The following is a 21,155-nucleotide window of genomic DNA, read 5'->3' as shown; positions in this document are numbered from 1 at the left end:
GTTGGTTTCACTGATGAAAACTTGTGAAGATGCAAGCGGTATGCACAACACAAGACAAATTTTGTTCAAAGCTTTTCCTTTGTATCAAGCAGATGAACTAGGGTAATTTTACAATCTCTATCCTCCGACGATGGAATTAAACTTGAAGATATCTTAAGCCTCATATCCAAGAAGATTCAAGCAAGTGATTATATGATTGGTTTATTCGACAAAGTCTTAAAGCTTCAAAGTATGAAAGAGAGAAAGCATGAAAGCTCGCCCAGTCGCGTTTGAGTAATCAATGTGTTGTAAAAACACAAAGGCATTCTTGTAAAGTAGTATGGCTAAATCATACACACACACACACACTCGCACACACTAAAACATGCTTTAAATCCTCTATTTCTCAAATAAAACAACCAAAAAAATTTTAGAGACATGCCAGATGAATCAGGAATTGTCAGAATATTTTGGATTTTTTTAATTGTCCAATCGATTGGCACATATACCCAATCAAATGGGTTAGTGAAAAAAAATTTATTAATCTCTTGTGGCAGAATCTTAATGAATGGCAACAACTATTTTTGAAAACCTTCCAATTTGGGCATTTATACTCTATTGTATTGGGTCATCCAATCGATTGGGACAAATAACTAATTGATTGCGACATTAAATTAGTCCATGGATCTTTTCTTTTTTTGCCAACCTCTAGCCTATAAAAAGATGCCTCTTCATTCACATTTTCACATACAGAAACATGATCTCTCTGTCTCAGTCTCACACTCTCTCTAAAAATATTTTTCTATTTTCTCTAACTTTAATTTAGCTGTAATGCTTCGAGTAAGTCTTTGTGTTTAAGTGAGGTCTTTTGTTATAGAAAAGGGGTAATATTGTAAATTCACTAATAGGCATTTTTTCTCTTGGTTGGATAATTTCTCTTAAGGTTCAAAGTTAAACCCATTAAAAGCTTGGTTTGGGGATTTAGTATTAATTCTTTGGTTTGGTTTGTGAGTTCAGCCTGAGTAAAAGCTCATTTTTGGTTTGATATTAACATAGTGTAAAATATTAATGTGGTTTATGGTCACCCTGTGTATAATCCTATTTTGGTTTGAGATTAGCCTGATGTAAAATCTCAATTCGATTCGTGGTCAGCCCGTGTAAAACCCTATTTTGGTTTATGGGATAGCCAGTTTAAAACTCCACTTTTGGTTCGAGATAAGTCTATACAAAATATCAATTTAACTTGGGGAGTAACAACTTCAAGTTCGTGTTTGGAAGAAAGACTAACCGCTTTTCTCTGATGTTCATTGTTTGGTTGAAAGTTAACCTGGAACTTCATTTTCCTTGTATAAAAGGGTCCGTAAGCTCAACCTACTAAAAGCTTATAAGAGTTATTGGATACTCTCAAGGTCAAATATTGGGAAAAGTATTGTGTCACTTAATTTAGAATGAACCTCTATAATTTCCGGTGTCATCTATTTTCCTTATCTATGTATTTTCTGCATATATATTTTTCCCCTACTATCAGTCAAACATTTTTATCGAAAATGTTTTTAAACTCTGAAAGTGAAAACAATAATATTGTAAACTTTCATTTTTCAAACCCCCATAGTTCACCCTCTCTCGTGTGTGGAGTTATATATCCAACAAGTGGTATTAGAGCCTAACTTCTATTTAAAGACTAATCGTCTCAGGAGGAAGATCACTCCTAACACTTTTTTAATAATAGATATTTCTTTAAAACACCTCCATCATTTAATGATGATAGATTTGAATTATGGAAATCTAAGTTTAAATTTTTTATTCAAAGTATAGATTTAACATTGTGGGAAACAATAATCAATAGTCAATTTATCTCTATTCAACACATAAATGTAAAAATAGTAGATAAATCTGATTTCCTTTCGAGAATAGAGGAAAAGAGAAAATTTGAAATTGACTTCAAAAGTAAGAATTTTCTAGTAATTTCTTTAGATGATAGTAATCTCCTTTATGTTTATAATTGTAAATCTTCCAAGGAATATTGAATACTCTTGAAATGGTGTATGGAGTTTCTCTGAGTATCAAAGGATAACAAATGAATACACGAGGCAAAGAAGATGAACGCTTCTTTCATAAATGTTTCTCCAAATTTAGAAATGTAAGAAATTGTATTGGAACGTTTGTTACCTACAAATATTTAAGAGTTAATAATTGAAATCAGAAATCTGATCCAAACCTTTATTCAAGAGATGTGAGTGTTTATGAATTTTCAAAAAAAATCAAAGAAGGGTGAAATCATAGAAAAGTTGAATGAACTAGTTAAATTAATTAATGATGAAGGAATAGGTTCAAATCTGGAAGAATCCTCAGCAACTTCATCAAACTCCTACAAAACAACTCATGTGATTTCCTTTGAAATAACATACTCATTAGTTGAACACTCTTCGGAGGATTCAACATCAAATGATGAAAGTTCATCTGTGGGAGGATATAAATAAGAATCATTATCAAATGGAATCTCTGAGAGAAGAAGAGAGAACAAAACCTCTGTAAATGAAAAAGAATCAATCTCAGGAAGATTTGTTGAAGAATCTTCTTCAAATGAAGAAAATAAATCCTGCTTGAAAGTGTCTCACTAGGAAGATGACCATGAGGTAACAAAACTATCTTACAAGCAGTTAGCTAAGTTAAGTGCTAAGTTAATAGAAAAAATGATAAGATTAAAAAATGTAACTTAAACCTTAAGGACTATCATGAATTTACGGAAAAGAGTAATAAAACGCTTATGTTTGAAATTGCTAATATTAGGAACTCGGCTACAACATGCGAGACTTGTGTCTCAATAAAAAGAAAATGATAGATTTCTATGAAACACTAAATAGATTTACTTTGCCTCCAAGTAAAATCAAATATGATGGATGTTAGAACAAGATTTGGTTCTGCAATATATCTCTGAGTTTTGATGATAACAATGAGTATGTTTGTATGAACAATTTTTGGTACTCTAATGTTTGTTGCTTTGAGCTTTTAAGAAACAGGTTCGGAATCCGATGAAAGGCGTGGCCAACACATTAGAAGATACAAGTTCCGCTTCTGCGCTACACAAGTTCTGATGAACAGTAGCAAACCACTTTAGAAGACTCTGAAGTTGTGACTCTGATACGAAGTTTGAAGAAACCAATCTAAAGACAAAGTGATGAAGAATCTGAAGACGCGGTTCTGAAGACTCTGAAGACTTGAAGCTCTGAAGATTGATGTTTCTAAAGACAAAGAGTATTGAAGAACAAGTGTTGAAGACTCTAGAGACTTGAAGTTCTGAAGACCCAAGGATTATTATCGTTCTTCCAACTCATGTTGCCAGTCTCTGAAGTTCAAGAAGAATAAAAGATAACGATACGTAGTACATAGTACGTGGTACAAAACGAATGTTTCACTCCACTACCATGAAAAGGACGGGCGCGTTGTACGACCTTGTCTCCCAATACGTTCAAGCCGCCAAACTTCTGAAGTTTCCAGATTTGCACTCCAACAGATATATTATTATATTGGCTATATAAATGCTTGAATACTCAAAGAGGAAGCTGCTAATTCACGATCATATACATTCTTGAAAGAATGTTCATAGCTTCATTCTCTTTAGAAGTCTAGAATCTAAAAATTATCGTTTACATTCAGCTTGTGTAAAAACATTTATTTGTAAACAAACTCTTATTCAAACTGTTGTTTGATTGTTCCCTAAGAGACTGGTTGGTCAGAATTTCTTGAGAAGTCTATGACTAGTGTGTCTTAGAGTTTCTCCTCAAGATACCAGTTGGTCACAATTTCTTGAGAGGTTTAGGACTTGTGCATTTTAAAGATTGTATTGTGTTAGTCATCAGCAGCTAGCCCATGCAATTATAATCTGTTTGATTATAATGGATTAAGACCTCGTTTGAGAGAGGAGAAATCACCTTGGAGGGTGGACTAGATTAGCTTGATAATTTTCAAGTGAACTAGTATAAACATATCTTGTTCTTTCCTTCTTGTAATCTATTGTTAGTATCAAGAGTGGAGTATTTTTTTGTTTTAAAGAGGTGAGTTGTTTTTTATAAAAGCTTTGTTTGTTTTAAAAAAAAAAACTTATTCAAATCCCCCTTTCTAGTGTTTTTCACACCTTCAGTTAGCATCATAGCTCCGGTTCTAAGTGGTGATAAAGAGTTTAAATCTTTATCAAGCACCTAACAGTGTTCAGTACCGATCAAGACTGTGTAAAAAACAATGGCTACCCCCACAGTTAATCCTACTAACAATGTCACTGTTGATAATAGGGATAAAGATCAGTATAGAGCTAAACCTCATATGTTTGATGGAGAAAAGTTTGACTATTGGAAGGATAGAATTGAAACGTATTTTATGGCATTTGACTTTGATCATTGGGATCTGGTAGTTTATGGCTACAGATATCCAATAGATGCAAGTGGTGTCAAGATTGCAAGAAGTGTAATGACAGATGAACAAAAGAAAGATTACAAGAATCGTTTCAAAGCTAGGTCTATTTTGTTATCTGCTATTTCTCAAGTTGAGTATGAGAAGATCACTGATAAAGAGACTGCTAAATCCATATTTGATTGTCTTAAAATGACTCATGAAGGCAACACTCAAGTTAAGGAGACAAAGGCTCTGGCCCTAATCCAAAAATATGAAGCCTTCAAGATGGAAGAAGATGAATATGTGGAAACGATGTTTTCAAGATTCCAGATTTTTGTTACAGGACTTAAAGTTCTAGACAAAGGATATTCTACATCAGATCATGTTAAGAAGATTATCAAAAGTCTGCCTAATAAATGGAGATCAATGGTAACTACTTTGAAACTTTCAAAGGATCAGAACAACACCAGTCTTGAGGAACTAATTAGTTCTTTAAGAAGTCATGAGATTGATCTTCAAGAAGGTGAACCTCATAGGAGAGGAAACTCTGTAGCTCTAAAGCCTAAGTCTGTAAAGACAAAAGCTTTTCAAGCAGAAGAAGATTCAGAAGAGTCTAAAGAAGACCCAGGCGAAGATGAACTCTCTCTAATATCCAGAAGATTAAATCATCTATGGAAACATAGAAAGAGCAAGTTCATAGGACCAAGAAGATCAAAGGACTGAACTAAATCATCTTATGGTCAAAATAAAGCTTTTGGAAAAGAAGTCACATGCTACGAGTGCAATGAACCTGGACATTACAAGAATGAATGTCCAAATTTTAGGAAAGACAAGAAACCTAAGAAAGTGTTCAAAGCCAAGAAGGGTCTCATGGAAACATGGGATGATTCTGATTCAGGGGCATGGAAGACCTCAGGATTGATAAAGCCAATGTGGAGAGTCAAACTAAGATGTCAGAACATATGTTACAACATCTGTCTCAGAAGGCTAAATCATCTCTTAAGAATAATACTTGGTCCTAATGTTGTTCCTGTGGATGCCATTCCCTCAAATCTCCATACTATGCAAACCAGAGCCGAGTCTGGTTTTGCACAACCCAGATTGCAGCCAAGGCTTCTTCTCACTCATGTTGAACCTAGAAGTCTTAAGCAAGCTCTGACAGATCCTCAATCGATAGCAGCTATGCAGGCTGAATATGATGCTCTCATGAAGAATAATACTTGGTCCTTAGTTCCTCTTCCTGCTCACAAGAAGACCATAGGTTGCAAATGGATGTTCAGGGTCAAAGAGAATCCAGATGGCACTGTAAATAAGTTCAAGGCAAAGCTGCTTGCAAAAGGGTTTCATCAAAAGCAAGGACTTGACTTCAATGAGACTTTCTCTCTAGTTGTCAAGCCTATTACAATCAGAATCATCCTTACTATTGTCATCACACACAAGTGGACTATTCAGCAACTTGATGTAAACAATGCCTTCTTAAATGGGTGCCTTGAAGAAGAAGTTTTTATGGAGCAGCCACAAGGATTTGTGCATTCTGATTCCTCTCTAGTCTGCAAGCTCTCTAAAGCCTTATATGGCCTAAAACAGGCACCAAGGCAATGGTATGAGAGGCTCAAATCTACCTTGCTCAGTTTGCAATTCAAAGCTAGCAAGTGTGATCCCTCCTTGTTCACCATGGTCTCTTAAGGTCACACAATATATTTGCTGGTGTATGTTGATGATATTATCATCACGCGCAGTTCTTCATCTATCATTCAAGCCACTATTTCCAAGCTTAATTATGCTTTTTCTCTTAAATTACTTGGCTCACTTGACTATTTCCTAGAAATTGAGGTCAAACAAGCCCCCTCAGGTTGCCTTTTGATGACACAAGCCAAGTATCTTAGAGATCTTCTGCAGAAAACTAATATGCTTAAAGCTGCCTATGTTAACACCCTTATGCAGTCCACCTGCAAGCTTACAAAAACAGGCTCCCTGCTCTTTCTGATCCCTTTATGTACAGGTCTGTGGTTGGAGCTTTGCAATTTACTACCATCACAAGACTTGACATTACCTTTGCTGTCAACAAAGTTTGCCAATATATGGCTCATCCTCTTGAAATTCACTGGCTGGCAGTTAAGAGAATCTTGAGATACCTCAAAGGTACCATCAATTGGGGCATCTTGATCACACCCTTATCTCCATCTATTACTCTATCTTTTCAAGTGTTTTGTGATGTTGATTGGGCATCTGGTCCTGATGATAGAAGGAGCACCTTTGGTGCTGCTCTCTTCTTTGGTGCTAATCTAATCAGTTGGTGGTCTACAAAGCAGCAAGTTGTAGCAAGATCCACACTGAGGCAGAATATAGGAGTCTGGCCCAAGCTACAGCTGACTTACTTTGGGTTCAGACACTCCTTCAAGAGCTCAGCATTGTCACCACTCCATCCATTATTTACTGTGACAATCAGTCTGCAGTTTCTCTAGCTCACAATCCTGTTTTGCATGCTAGAACTAAACACATGGAAATAGATATGTTCTTGGTAAGGGAGAAGGTTATGGCTAAACAACTTCGGGTCCATCACATTCCTGGCACTGCACAACTGGCAGATACCTTCACCAAACCCCTGCCTTCTACAAAGTTTTTGGAACTCAAGCACAAACTCAGGGTTGCTAGCTCCCCATGAGTTTGTGAGGGGGTATTGAAGGAGTTCCTTGTTTAGTATAGATAGAAGGGAAACTGACATGTGTCAGTATTTTGTAAATGTGTACCTGCTGTAGCAGGTCACATATCTTTGCTATATATAGCTTGTTCTCACCTTTTGTAACTAACAGATTATACACAATAGAGAAATTATGTTACAGCAAAATGAAAAACTCTTCTATCATTTCTAACAGGTGCAATCATCCTGATTAGTTAGCATATGTCGTATTCTAGAAGCGTCTAGTATCATGATATCGCGTGAAACTCTATAGAACCATGTTATGTAGGCGTTAGATACAACCCACTGAAAAGAAGTTTGTACCCTGCAATACTCATCTAGTACCAAGTCACTCTCGAAAGCATCTGGTATCGCATCAAGATCTCTGCAGCGGATGGTGGGAGGAACAGACTCATATGGTGTCTCGGAATAACCTACAAATAGGAAAATTGTCACATCACTCGCTCGGACAGATAAGGATACACAAGAGATGACTTTCATACCAATCATCCGGAGTATAAGGAAATGATGTCAAACTGACGTGTCTCGCGGTGACCCTCATATGGGCAGAAGGAAACGTCACTTGGTACATGACAACCAAGATACACTCTGAATGGTTTGACTGCATTATAACCCCTTGTACGAGAAAAATGCGGCAACACGTGGCCAATACTCGTTGTAGGCAAGCACAGCTTTCCTCCCGGTAACGCGAGGGAAGTAGGAGATGGTCCATCCCTGAAAATAGTTCAGATACAATATTAAAAACAAGTGTAACAAATGAATTATAAAAATATTAGTAGTAGTAAATTACTGTAAGCAGCATTCAACTCTCTTTCACGTGTTTTGTCTTCCATAGATAACCTGTTAGAACAAGATTTGTTCTGATCAATATTCTTAGTTTTGATGATAACAAGGATATGAATTTTGTGTGAGATAATGTGGTACTCTAATACATTGCAATTTCCCTTTCAGGAAATATATAAAGAGTATGCACAAATCAGCGCTCAGAAGCTTTGTCTCAGAAGGTTCAGCATGCAACATCAGAACATGGTCTGGCAAGACATCAGAAGATGGTCAAGGCAGAATCAGAACATGGGTCTATGGAAGCATCAGAAGAACTTGAGATCAGAAGCAGAAGCACTGAAGTTCTCATGGTATCACGCTCAGAAGCACTTCAAGGTCAGGAGACAAGAAGATGCTATGCACCAAGCTGTTTGACTCTGATGATATTCAAATATTATATTCACAAACATCAGATCAGAAGAAAGTACAGGTGGCAGGCTACGCTGACTGACAAAAGGAACGTTGGAAGCTATTAAAGGCAACGTCAGTAGACACGGTGTGAACAAGGCTCGAGGTAGTTGACAAAAGCGTGAAACATTAAATGCAATGTTGTACGGAATACGCAAAGCATTAAATGCGCCCAACGGTCATCTTCTCGAACGCCTATAAATATGAAGTTCTGATGTGAAGCAAGGTGGACGATTTGCTAACAATTAACTTGCTGAAATGCTGTTCAAATTCAAAGCTCAGAAACTTCATCTTCATCAAAGCTCACTACATTGCTGTTGTAATATATTAGTGAGATTAAGCTTAAACGTTAAGAGAAATATCACTGTTGTGATTATAGCTTTTAAGAAGCATTGTAAAACTCCTATTTGATTACATTAATTTGTAAGTAACTAGAGTGATCAAGTGTTGATCAGGATACTCTAGGAAGTCTTAGCTTGTGTCTAAGCAGTTGTAATTAGAGTGATCACGTGGTGGTCAGGATACTCTAAGAAAGTCTTAGCTTGTGTCTAAGCATTTGTTCCTGGAGTGATCAGGTTGTGATCAGGATACTCTAGAAGACTTAGTCGCGGACTAAGTGGAAAACCATTGTAATCTGTTGTGATTAGTGGATTAAATCCTCAGGTGAGGTAAATCACTCCGTGGGGGTGGACTGGAGTAGTTTAGTTAACAACGAACCAGGATAAAAATAACTGTGCATATTGTTTTTATCGTTCAAGATTTTAGACTACACTTATTCAAACCCCCCTTTTCTAAGTGTTTTTCTATCCTTCATAACCATCCCCCAACTTCGAGTGTAGGTAGACCAAAATGGCAACCCCCCAGTTGTACTCATGAATCTTCGTCAAGTCGATGAAGTACTCAAGGTAGACCACATCATCATAGGTTGCACTTTTGTCCACAAACATAAACGTGTCAACTAGGAACAAGAGTTAAATGCCTGAGAGATGCATCTACGAGAAGTAGAACTAGATGGTTGGGAGCATAGGCGTTGCGATCCAGATGGTTGCAAACCATCAACGAGTTATCATCGACTCATGGCCTCGTGGTCTTGGCTACATGTTGCACCCCAAAATTTGCCCTCTTTCTCTGTGCTATAAGTTATCGATGGCGTTTATTTCGTCATTTGAAAATCAAGAAAAATTAAAGAGTTTCTATTGTTTTGAGATCAGTAAGTCAAGGGGTTTGTGAGGTGAGTTGCGAAAGATATTGAGTCATGGTACAAGGTTATGAGCTTAAGGAGAGCATTGTGTACAAAGCACCATTCTTGCTAATATTTTTGGCTTAACACGTGATGTTGGACGTGGTGAATCGAATTGAGTTAAGGGCTCATTAGGAAATCGAGATGAGTGGGATTTGAAGTTGATTCAAGTGATTCCATAAATTCAAATTGGTGTTTGAGATTAGTTGGTGGGATCCAAATTCTTAAGCATATGATTTATCAAGAATTAATTCAAGCTTGCAAAAATGGAAGGTTCATTCATATGGTTTTTCAGTACACAAATTTCAAGACTCAAGTCATTATTTCAAAGTTTTGTTGTGTTGGCAAACATGTTGTTGGATTCACGCCGTGACTAGGGGACGGTATGTAAGACATTTGTCGAAGCGGTTTGGGACTTCAAATTCAATTTAAAAGAAAAGATTGTTTTGAATAATTGAGGGATTTTGTTCATTGAAGTTACGAGTCTACAAGGTTACAAAGCATTGCAAGTTCATACAATTCATTACAATAAAAAAATTTCTCTCAGAGTGTCTATACATTCCAGAGTCCAAATTACATACACTCCCAATCATGAATTTGGTATCGAAAAAAAAACAAGTTCTGAAGAAATGAAACAAAGTCTAAGCCTATGCTAAACTTGCTCTCAAATCCATATGTTACAAAATCAATCAGAAGTTCATGGATACTTTCAAAACAATTCTCCAACCGCACCATATCAACTCCCAAAAGAACTGATTCCTGCTGCACATAATAAAAACTGAACCGCATCAGTAAATAAACCAGTTTGGGACTGCTACTTCAAGTTGACAAAACGGCACAAAACCAAATGGTATAACAGAAAGGAAAAGGAGAATTCAGAACAGAGAAAAAGAGAGTAACAAAACCTCTAACTGAAACGTAACAAACTTCTCAGCCATAACCGAATCCTCCATAACCAATCTTCAGGTTCTGAATCTCTTCACCAAAAAAAAGTCCTCGAATCTTCATCAACCTCTCCCAATTCAACAAACATCAATTCTTCACGCCGCTTCAATCTTCTCCATGATTTATCAACCTCAATCGAATAACTCACTTCTTCAATCTTGACCTTCCACCAATTCTGCAGAAAAACTCAGAAAAACGCTCTCTATGAACCTTCATTTGTTACTCCTTCAAATTCAACAACCATACGTAACAGAAATCGGTTTCAACCACCAAGAATTCTTAGTATAATAAAAAGCAAATAAACTTTCAATTTTGTTAGCATGATAAAAAATAACCAAAAACATGTGATCTCTTATTTTTGTTAGTTTTTAGATAGAAAATGCCATGAAAAATATTATGTTTGATTAGATTTTTGCTCGATAAAAATAATAAAAACATGTATTCTTTTCTAGTTAGAATTAGATGTTTGTTTTCTATATTTGTTCTAAGTGATAAAAAATATCTTTTCCTTGTTAGAATTTAATTGTTTTGTACATAGTTTTGTTCTTTTACTTTGAGATAAAAATGTCATGAAAACAATTTGCTCTTGTTAGATTTTGTTTTAGAATTTACTTAGAATTTAATTTCTATCATTTTCTATGGCGGGTGCGTGCCTCCTTGTTGTTTCTGATTTGTTTGTTGAGATGTGCGAGGTGCTTCGAGAGAGCCTTTGATTGCGATTCGACTTGCTTCGTGTTCCACTTTATTTGTGGGACACAAATTCGCTTCCAGTGCGATTGATTTGAGTCGTGTTCCACTTTATTTGTGGGATACGAACTTATGCCCGATGCGATTCACCTGGTCTCTCATTCATTGAGATGTATATTCTTGTATTGTCTGGATTGTTTATCTTGCAGGTTACTCATGTGGTTATGCTCGACGTGTACCACATGTCGCTCGTGATTTATTTTCACGACGACGCTTTCTGACTCGCTTTGCTTGATGATGGCTTACGCGAAGTATTTCGGACTTCTTTGCTTACGCCTGCTAGCTCATTGCGGATTTGCTATCCATTCGGTATTGTCTTCCGTTTCATTTTATTTCTCTTGCACTTTATCGCTTTCTCGCATCATCCTTTAACATGAGAAGTAGGACCTAGACATTCATCTGGCCAAGCCCTCGAAAGAGGCTCTGTTTTTGTTGGTGTGTTTATATTTGTGCTTTGCGGCAGGGAGTCACGGTGTAATAAGTCCTATATGGCACTCCGTTAAGTCCTCATGGAAGGCACGCGGAAAGGGTTAGCAATCAACCCCCGCCTAGTCTCATCGAGTCCGTTTGGTATGCGCACGCTTCGCGTGGCTCGCTTCTGAACCTGCACAAGATCTTGTTATCGAGTATGTCAGGAAAAGGGTTCATGCAGCCGGACCCCCGCCTTTCCTATAGCTCGCGTCGCTCGACGTTGATGCTCGGTGTACGCACGCACCGTTTTCCTTTACGATCCGTGACGGCTTGGTTGCCGAGAGGGATCCGCCCCTCTTGTCTATGGCCCGATCATTTTCGCGAGGTCTAATGCTTGGTTGACTTGGGTTGAGTTGCTCCCCTTGGCTATGGCGGGACCGCTTTTCTACCATTCGCTCAGTACCGTTGGTTTGTTTGCTTTACGAGAAGATGCTCGTTTGTGTGCTCATTGTTTGCTTCCCTTTTCCCTCATAGGTTGTTAGTTTAGTTTAGACTTGTACCCTTTGTATGCTAACATTAGGTAGCAAGCTTCCCCCCTTAGCTTAGGTCTTCCTCATGCATTCTTTAAAACACAAACCACACTCTTTGATTTTCTTTTCTTAAGAACTTGTTATTTCCTCTCCATTCCCAGCATAAGTCTCCAAAGGTCGAGCAGCGGAGTGTGAATGTAACTTGTTCACCTAAAAAACACAAAACAAACAGAAATTAGTTAGCCGAGCTACGGTAGCTCTGATTCTGCAAAACAGATACGTAGGCAGCGGGGTAGGGCCCGTGCGAGCACAATCCTTTCTTTTCCCTACATTCTGCATTCATTTTAGTCCAGATTAGCGTAGATTTGTTATACACCCATAGTTTTAGACACAAGCGTGGATACCATCGAGTACGATGGGCGCGAGGGGTGCTAATACCTTCCCCTCGCGTAACCGACTCCCTTACCCTTTTCTCTGGTCGTGAGACCGTTGTTTTGTTTTGTGGTTTGCTGGCATTCCCTTCCTTTTCAGGATAAATATGTTAGTGGCGACTCTGTTAATTTTCGCGGTAGCGACAACTGGCGACTCTGCTGGGGACGTCTTGACCTGTTGCTGGTCCGGACCTAGCGAGTCGATCCTAGCGCTTGTGTGTTTATCTTTGGGTGCTTTTATTGCTTTGCATATTTACATGTTTGCATTGCATTCTATGTGCGCTTTTATTTTTCTGCATCATATTCTGGACTGTCTGGATCTCTGTCTGTTGGGTGGGTGTTTCAAGAGGTAAAAGGCCCAATACCCAGGCTATGTGTGAACCATAGGAACCCTAGGATAGAGTGGGAGCATGGTTTGTCTCGAGGTGTACGTCTCGGGATGGATTATGTGAACACGAGCAGAGTAGTGGTTTCAAACGGATGTATTATCGTCACCCGCTTACACGCTGTGATGATGCTTACCTTCGGGCGGACCGTATACTGCGTTTCATGACCTTACCTTGGCCTAGATTTTACCCGTGAGTGGGGCGGGAATCAATGATTATATAACAGGTACATTGTTGGTGACCGCTGTTCTTGTCCGTGGGTTACCGCTGTTCTTGTTCGAGGGTTACTATGGTTCTTGTTCGAGTGGTTTTGTTCCTGTTATGATGACTATGGTTCTGTTTCTATTGATTATGGCCCGTGATCTACGGGGAGTTCTGAATTGGTGCCGAACCTTTGAACCTGGATCGTATAACTTTGAGGATATCTAGACATGTCCGGTGGGAGACATCCAAAATCCCACCACCTTGCATCATTGCATGTTTACTTTCCAAAAAATGATGTACAAAAAAAATAACTAGCATACTAGCATGCATGTTCCTTCCATTTTCAAGGAATCATATCTTTAAGCCTCGTGTCAAGCTCTTTCATCTCTTGCTAAAAATAAAAACATGAGAATTCCTTGGAAATCGAATGAACATGGCATTGTATTCATACCATGCCTCTCATACATTTCATGCATAACAGGTGTTCAAGCTCGAGGATCTCTTATTCAGACTTGGTACTCTCTTCAGGCTCACACACTTGACTTGTTACTGTTGTGAGCTCAAAGATTGGTCATGGAACAACTTTATGGGGATTTTATCCAAGGTGAAAACTCAATTGGGTTTCTTTTTGAAGACAGGTCTTATTCTCATTTGCTTCCACGGATGCTTTATTTGCAACTGGTTAAGTTCCGTACTGTATTGATGTTTGCAAGTTCTCTGCTTGATGATGATGACACTAGGTGTGAATTCTATCCTTGAGCACCTGGTCGTGATGTTAGGATCTACAAGTCTTTGAAATTGCTTGGGGCTCCCGCACGAGGGATAAGCAAGACACTGTCTATCTTGAGCTTTGCACTATTTGCATTGCTCGAATCCCTAAAGCATTACAAATTCCGTGTGACTTCAACTTAATTTTCTGCCAGACAGTAATTAAGAGTGATCTGCAAGGGCACGCCTCTCATTCTCAAGGTTCTGCTTCACATCCTGAGTCATCTCCTCCTAGAGTTTCCTTTTCAGCAACCTTTACTTGTCAACAGAGACGGAAGGTGTATAAGAAATAAGCTGATGTGATCCTAGTGCCATTATGTTCAGTTGCTTCTGTGCTTGATGGAATTTCAGTTGGTTAAAGATTCGTGCTTTGGGTGTTTCTCACCACAAATAGATCTCCTGATTTCGATGACAATACTCGGTGTTTTCCATTCTGAGGCACCTGATCAAAATGTCAAGCCTTACAAGGTGATGAGGTACAAAGAGTCCAGGACTTGCTCGGTTCAAAGATGTTAGAGTTTATTCATAATGGTTTCTACTGGTCAATCCCATTTCATCTGCTGCAAGTAGATTATTTGTTCTTCCTCGAGGAAGTAACTCTTGAGAATCACTTGCAATTTGTACTACTAGAGGCTTCCTTCCCAACAACCATTGTGTGTTCCAAGTAACGACTTTGATGGCCAGACGGCAGAGGTTATGGTTGTTCACCAATAGTAATACAAAGTTTCTCCATTCATAATGGTGTTTTCTGTTTCAGCAACTATATTTGGGGCTCCCGACCGAGGGATAAGCAAGACACCTTGTATCTTGAGTCTGTGCACCATGTGCATGGCTCAAATCCCTGAAATCTGGACACTTGCAACTTCTGTATGACTTTGCCGAAATCTTCTTCCAAGAAGTGATCTAAAGTGTTCTAACGTAGTGCTTGGTGTGCTTTCCACTCTGGGGCACTTGGTTATTTGATTGAAGACTATCCAACATTTAGAGAAAAGGTTCAAGACCTGATTGACTCAAAGGCTATCACATTCGCACTTGAGGTCCAGAATTGAAGTTCTCCTCCGACTCAGTGGATCTTCTGAAGCAATAAGTCCATACAGAGAGAATCTCCTTAACATTGGCAATTCCTAATTCATCATGCATGTTCATGTTTAAGCTTTCTTGCTTTGTTCAATACTGTTGCATGCAAAACTTGTTTATTTTTGAACTATAATCATAATGCATTGGATATGTTTGTCTTGAAAAAATCCATTCGCTTTTGCTCTTATATGTTTTTCTATGCTTTTTGTGATACTCAACTCTTGCTACATAAAGCATGATAACTCTGTAGGGAGAATGATGAACATAATACCAATAATCTCAAATGGTATGCTTTTGAGTAGAACCCTGTTGATGATGTACAGGCATTGTTTCAAATTCTCAAACACTGGAGATATAAGGGAGTGAAACCCTCGTTACCCCTCTGAGCCTTCGAAGTAGGAGTTTCTTTTCTTTAAAAAACCCTTATTTTAATCCTGGGGAAGGGTAATGTTCAGTTAACCTGATCGAGCATTCAAAATTCATCAAGAGTGTGCACTTAAGGATACAACAATGGTTATCCCTCGCATCAGGAGGACGAAACGTCAAAACCACAACGGTTATCCCTCACCTCAGGAGGTCGAGACATCAAATTTATCCCTCACATCAAGAGGTCGAGACCAACATCAAAGCCGCGGTGGTTTATCCCTCACATCAAGAGGTTAAAATATGAGGATACCACAATGGTAATTCTTCATCAATCAAGGACTCAAGCAGTCACAATCATTTCCAACAAATCTGAGATTCAAGATCACACGACTTGTTCAAAAAATAAAAAGAAAAAAAAAAAGAAAAAAAAGAAAAAGCCTGCTAAGTCAACAACTTGAAAGCATGGGACTTAGGCAAAAGTTAGGGCATCCCGCTGGATATCCAAATCAAAATTCAAAAGAATTTATCCAGACAAAAGTTAGGGAAACAAAAAAAGAAAGCAAAGCAAAAGAGGAAAAACAAGGATTACAAAATAAAGATCCTCAACAAAGAACAAAGTCGTGTGATTAGACACCAGAAACGAAAGGTAAAGTGACTGCCATGTCCGAACGCCTCATTGATTCCTCAATCATCTCAAATTTCTCTTGATAGATGAATGCTTGTGTCAAGTTAACTGAACTTAGGACTGGAGAACATCACGAAGGGGGTGGGCACCAAATAACTTTGAGCCTAAAAATCTTTTTTTCAAAAAAAACCGTGAACTTGGCCACGTTACAACCCTTAAAAGTCCTAATTGAAGCAGGGTTAATTCGAAAGCAAACTATACACGAGAATACGGTAAGCTGACTCCTAGGAGATCCGCTAAGCGCTTGAGTTGGTATCACACCATCTTTCTTTCAAAAAAACTCGATGTTACGACATCCTTTCAAAAAAAAAGTTTCTTTAAACTTCGAGACAAACATACTCTTTGCATTAGAATTATATTTCTCATAATAAACATTCTTTGCATATGAACAAGTGCTTGACATCAAGAAAGTTTCCAGCATGAACTTCAGATGAAAAGTTATTTCCTCCCGAAGGACGAGTTGTCTTCAGGACTCCGTTAAGCAGACGCAACAATATTTCAAAGTTTGATCACCCTCAGGGGCACAAGAAGCGTTTGAATACTCTATCGAGTAAGTTTTCAATCAATCTGAGGCAATCAGGTCAAGATTCGAAGAATCTCTCAAAGTGCTAAGCAATCAGGGGCATTCACCCAAGTGCAATCGAAGCTACCTCCAATACAGGTCAAGCAAGGGCATGTTTCCATAATTCATGATACTGGGGCAAATTGGCTATGATAGCACATATATCAGAAAGTCCTTACGAGAATAATTTCTTCAAAGTCCTTACAGGCTGGGGCAAGCACTATGCAGTGGCATTCTTTCCTCATCATGAGGTGTTCAGTTTAAAGTTCAGGTGTTAGCTAAACAACTTATGAACTCGAAGGCTGTTGAAAGTCAGGGTCGTCATCCTTAACATTGATCTGAGATTGAAAGTCCAATACTTGTTGGCATTCTTACAATCAAGGCGAATATTCAGAACACTGTGAAATCCAATGCATGTTTGGTCCCTTTGAAGTCAATACTTGTTTGACCCATTAATCCCACTTCCTGTTGGTATTCTTTTGGAGAATCAATGCCTGTTTGATACTCCGACCGATACTTGTTTGGTGTTCTAATCATAGCTTGCCTATCAGCTCATTGAATCCATTGCTTGTTCGGAAAGTTTCAAAGCCAATATGTGGGACAATCTGTTTGCTCTTGCATTTGCCCATTGTGGGTGAGCATCACCATCCTCTGTCATGTGAGGAAACCCCGTGAAGAAGTCATGTTATGCGATATCCTGGGGCATTTTCATCTGTTTACCTTGCAAGTACATCCTTTCAAATGTGCCATGTCAGCGCATCGGCAGATCTAGCCAAGTGAGAGATTCTCACTCCCCAGCCGAGTGCTTCCTAATGAGAGATTCTCATCCCCCAGCTGAGTACATTCAGATGAGACTTTCTTTGTTCCAAGATTCTTATATCCTCGTCAAAGAATATCTCAATGCATTCTTCATTCTCCAAAAGTCTTGTTTCCGACGGAATGTTTTCTCCCCAGTTGAATCATGATAGAATGGTATCTGATTCCCCAGCAAGCTCTTAATGAGGTTCTTTGCCCGAATGCCTCTCTTTCCCCAGTAGAGCGCTTCTCTCTCCATCAGATGGACCTGTTTTCCCAAGGAGAGTCATCTTATTCCCCAGTGGAGTTGCCTAAACAAGAGGATCTTATGCTAAGTTCCTTATCCCCAGCGGATCTCTCATCTCCTCAGTGGATCGTTATGCAAAAGTATTCATCTTCCCCACTGAATCTTTCCTCAGCAGAGGTTCACATGTATCCTCAGCATAATCTGTTCCCGTCAAGGATTTCCCCAGCGGAATGCGTTCTACGCAAGCAAGTTTGTTACTCCTCATCAGAGTTGTCTTCATGACTTGCCCTTATCTTCACATCCCCAGTGTGTCGAGAATTTGCTTCTCCAGTGAAGTTGCCAGGGTATTCCCTAAGCAGTTAATCAGGATGTTCATATCCCCAAGCAGGATTTATTCCCCAGTTAGAGCTCACATCTAGATTTGATCGTCTCCAGCAGATTTTCGATCTATCTTTGCCAGCTCGTTGTTGTGACTTCTAGTCACTCGTCTTGTCCTCCCCGCAGAGTTCCATGTGCTCTCTCTAGGACTACTTCAGCAATTCAGTGCTCCTCCGCTGTTCTCCTAAGCAGCGTCCGAACCATGCATCATTCGCATTGCATTCTCAAAAGCGTGTAGCGTCTTCCTTTTCCGGAACGTTATTCCATAAACATTCACACATGCATCATGCATAAATCATATCATATCTGTCTCTTTTCTGCAGGAAAGATATCCAGATTCAAATGCTCCCCAGAGAGCAATATCCGCCTAGCCATTACAGGCGCTTATCCTGATGTTTTGAATCAGAAGAGGATTGTTCTACTTATTTTCTGGCGCAGCTCAGATCAGTTCAAAGACATTCCTATTCCCGATGCCCCCAGATCGGTGGAAGATATTTGTTCCTGCCCTGGTATTCAGCTCAGTTGAAGGAACTGCCTCCGGATCTCCCAAGATCTTCCGAAGGAGCAAGCCCTCTGATACATCAGATTAGTTGGAAATATCTACTCCCTGACAATTTAGTTCGTTCAGAAGAAGAAACTCGTCTGCCCAGTCCTGATGCCTAACCATCAGTTGAAGACGCTTTCTTTACCCGGCGTACACAGTTCGGAAGAAACATTTGTTCCTATCCTAATATTCAGATTCAGATTAGTTGAAGGAACCGCCTCCGGATCCCCGTGGTCTTACGAAGGAGCAAGCCACTGATATCATCAGATCAGATGGAGATGTTTGCCTGATCGACTTTGTCTTTCAGATGAAGATTGTCCTACTTATTTTCTGGCATCATGTCCAGATCAGTTTAAAGGCATTCTTTCCCAGGTGTACACAGTTCGGAAGAGATATTGTTCCTATCCTGATTACCAGTTCAGTTGAAGGAGCCGCCTCCGGATCCCCTTGGTCTTACGAAGGAGCTAGCCGCTAATTCCCAGATTAGTTGGAATATCTACCTGATGATTTAATTGCATCAGAAGAGATGTCTGCCCAGATTCCCAGATCATGATTCCCAGATCAGAGATACCTATTATCCGTTGATGTCTGAATCAACTGATGTATCTCCTTCGATTCCCAGATCGACTTAAGACATCTGTCCCGATGCAAGTTCGGAGACATCTGCTACGCCTGATACTCAGATCAGTCGAGATGTTCCTTCTCTTGATGCCCAGATCATTTGAAGTGTTTCCCCTGCCTGTGGGTGCCCGTTCCTTCTTATCGCAAGTTGGAGCTTATTTAATTATCCAGGTCAATTGAAGTTTTTTCTCCCTGCTTGCGGGGTGGTACATTCCTTCTCATTGCAAGATGGAATCTTATATTGATTAAGAGCGCAAATTTTCGAGTTCATTCTGGTATTCAATCTCCTTCCACCTCAACGGTTCGAAACTTTCGTTTCTCGCTCGTCAGGTTCAAGAAGTTTGAATAGGGGCAGCTGTTGCACCCCAAAATTTGCCCTCTTTCTCTGTGCTATAAGTTATCGATGGCGTTTATTTCGTCATTTGAAAATCAAGAAAAATTAAAGAGTTTCTATTGTTTTGAGATCGTTAAGTCAAGGGGTTTGTGAGGTGAGTTGCGAAAGATATTGAGTCATGGTACAAGGTTATGAGCTTAAGGAGAGCATTGTGTACAAAGCACCATTCTTGCTAATATTTTTGGCTTAACACGTGATGTTGGACGTGGTGAATCGAATTGAGTTAAGGGCTCATTAGGAAATCGAGATGAGTGGGATTTGAAGTTGATTCAAGTGATTCCATAAATTCAAATTGGTGTTCGAGATTAGTTGGTGGGATCCAAATTCTTAAGCATATGATTTATCAAGAATTAATTCAAGCTTGCAAAAATGGAAGGTTCATTCATATGGTTTTTCAGTACACAAATTTCAAGACTCAAGTCATTATTTCAAAGTTTTGTTGTGTTGGCAAACATGTTGTTGGATTCACGCCGTGACTAGGGGACGGTGTAGCAACCTGCCTAAAATTTTAACTTAGAGAGTCGCCACCTATTCTGAAGGGCGAATAGGAAACCCTACGCAGTATAGAGATCAGGGTAAGATACTATATTCAGGTCGAGGGAAGGTGTTAGGCACCCTCAACCTTTTCCTATTGGCTTTGAATTTAAGGTAAAAGTTTATAGAAAAATTACAGAGGTTAATAGCTAAGGAAATGAGAAGGGGAAAAATTGAGATTTTTGGGAAGGGGACTCGCCTTGTTGCCAAGTGCCTACGTACCTCCTTATGGAGGATCAGAGTCTACGTAGTTCGGGGCACAGGGTTGTACGCCTTAGAATTGAATTTGAATGGTTTGAAGGCTTTTTGAATGGCCTATCGTAGATTTGAATTTGTGATTTGAAAGGGATGAAAATCCGCAGTTTGATTTGAAGTGTTTTGAATGTTTTAAGTTTAGGGCGTACAACCCTGATTTTAATTTGTTACCGTTAGTTGCAATAATCAATAGATTTGATTACCATAGCTAACGGATTAAATGGAGGATTGCTAACCACTATAATCGATAGATTCGATCATCGCGAATAGAAAATGTGCATATTTTAATTGATTATCGTTACACCTCATAATCGATAGATTCGATTACGAATAATAACGAATTTAATAAAGGGAAATATGCTAATCATCGCAACCAATAGATTTGGTTGAAACCATTTAGCAAAATAAATTGTTATTAATTTATATTTAAGAATTAAATAGTTATTTGATTATTACCTACCGCGATCAATTGATTTAATTGAAGCGAATAATAAATAAAATTGTTTGGCTAAAGACCTAAGTCAGTTGGAAAATCCTAACCCTAATACGTTGGCCGCTGGCCAATGGGATTGAGCGAACCCTAATATCTTAATATATTTATGCAGGGTTTTTATGGTTTTTATAATTAAAAATCAATTTAAATAAATTAATCGAATAGTCGGAAAAGTAATCGGGAAGATAATTTTAACTTAATCATTTTTCTAATTATGTATTCTAATCCTAATTTAAATAAATA

The 21,155-nt window shown here is 38.8% G+C and overlaps 1 long non-coding RNA gene across 1 annotated transcript; it reads right to left on the bottom strand.

Moving 5' to 3' along the window:
- Positions 1–7,133: 7,133 nt before the first annotated feature.
- Positions 7,134–9,389, bottom strand: LOC131641231 (uncharacterized). The gene is made up of 4 exons (XR_009295462.1): positions 9,117–9,389; positions 7,860–7,909; positions 7,552–7,783; positions 7,134–7,482 (listed from the first exon to the last, which is right to left on the bottom strand). It is a non-coding gene; the product is annotated as an uncharacterized LOC131641231 (long non-coding RNA).
- Between the last annotated feature and the right edge of the window lie 11,766 nt (positions 9,390–21,155).

Source organism: Vicia villosa, unplaced genomic scaffold (genome assembly GCF_029867415.1).
Source record: "Vicia villosa cultivar HV-30 ecotype Madison, WI unplaced genomic scaffold, Vvil1.0 ctg.003588F_1_1, whole genome shotgun sequence".
Lineage (NCBI taxonomy): Eukaryota > Viridiplantae > Streptophyta > Magnoliopsida > Fabales > Fabaceae > Vicia > Vicia villosa.
Note: the sequence above shows the minus strand (reverse complement) of the source record. Positions and strands in the feature narration are given on the sequence as shown.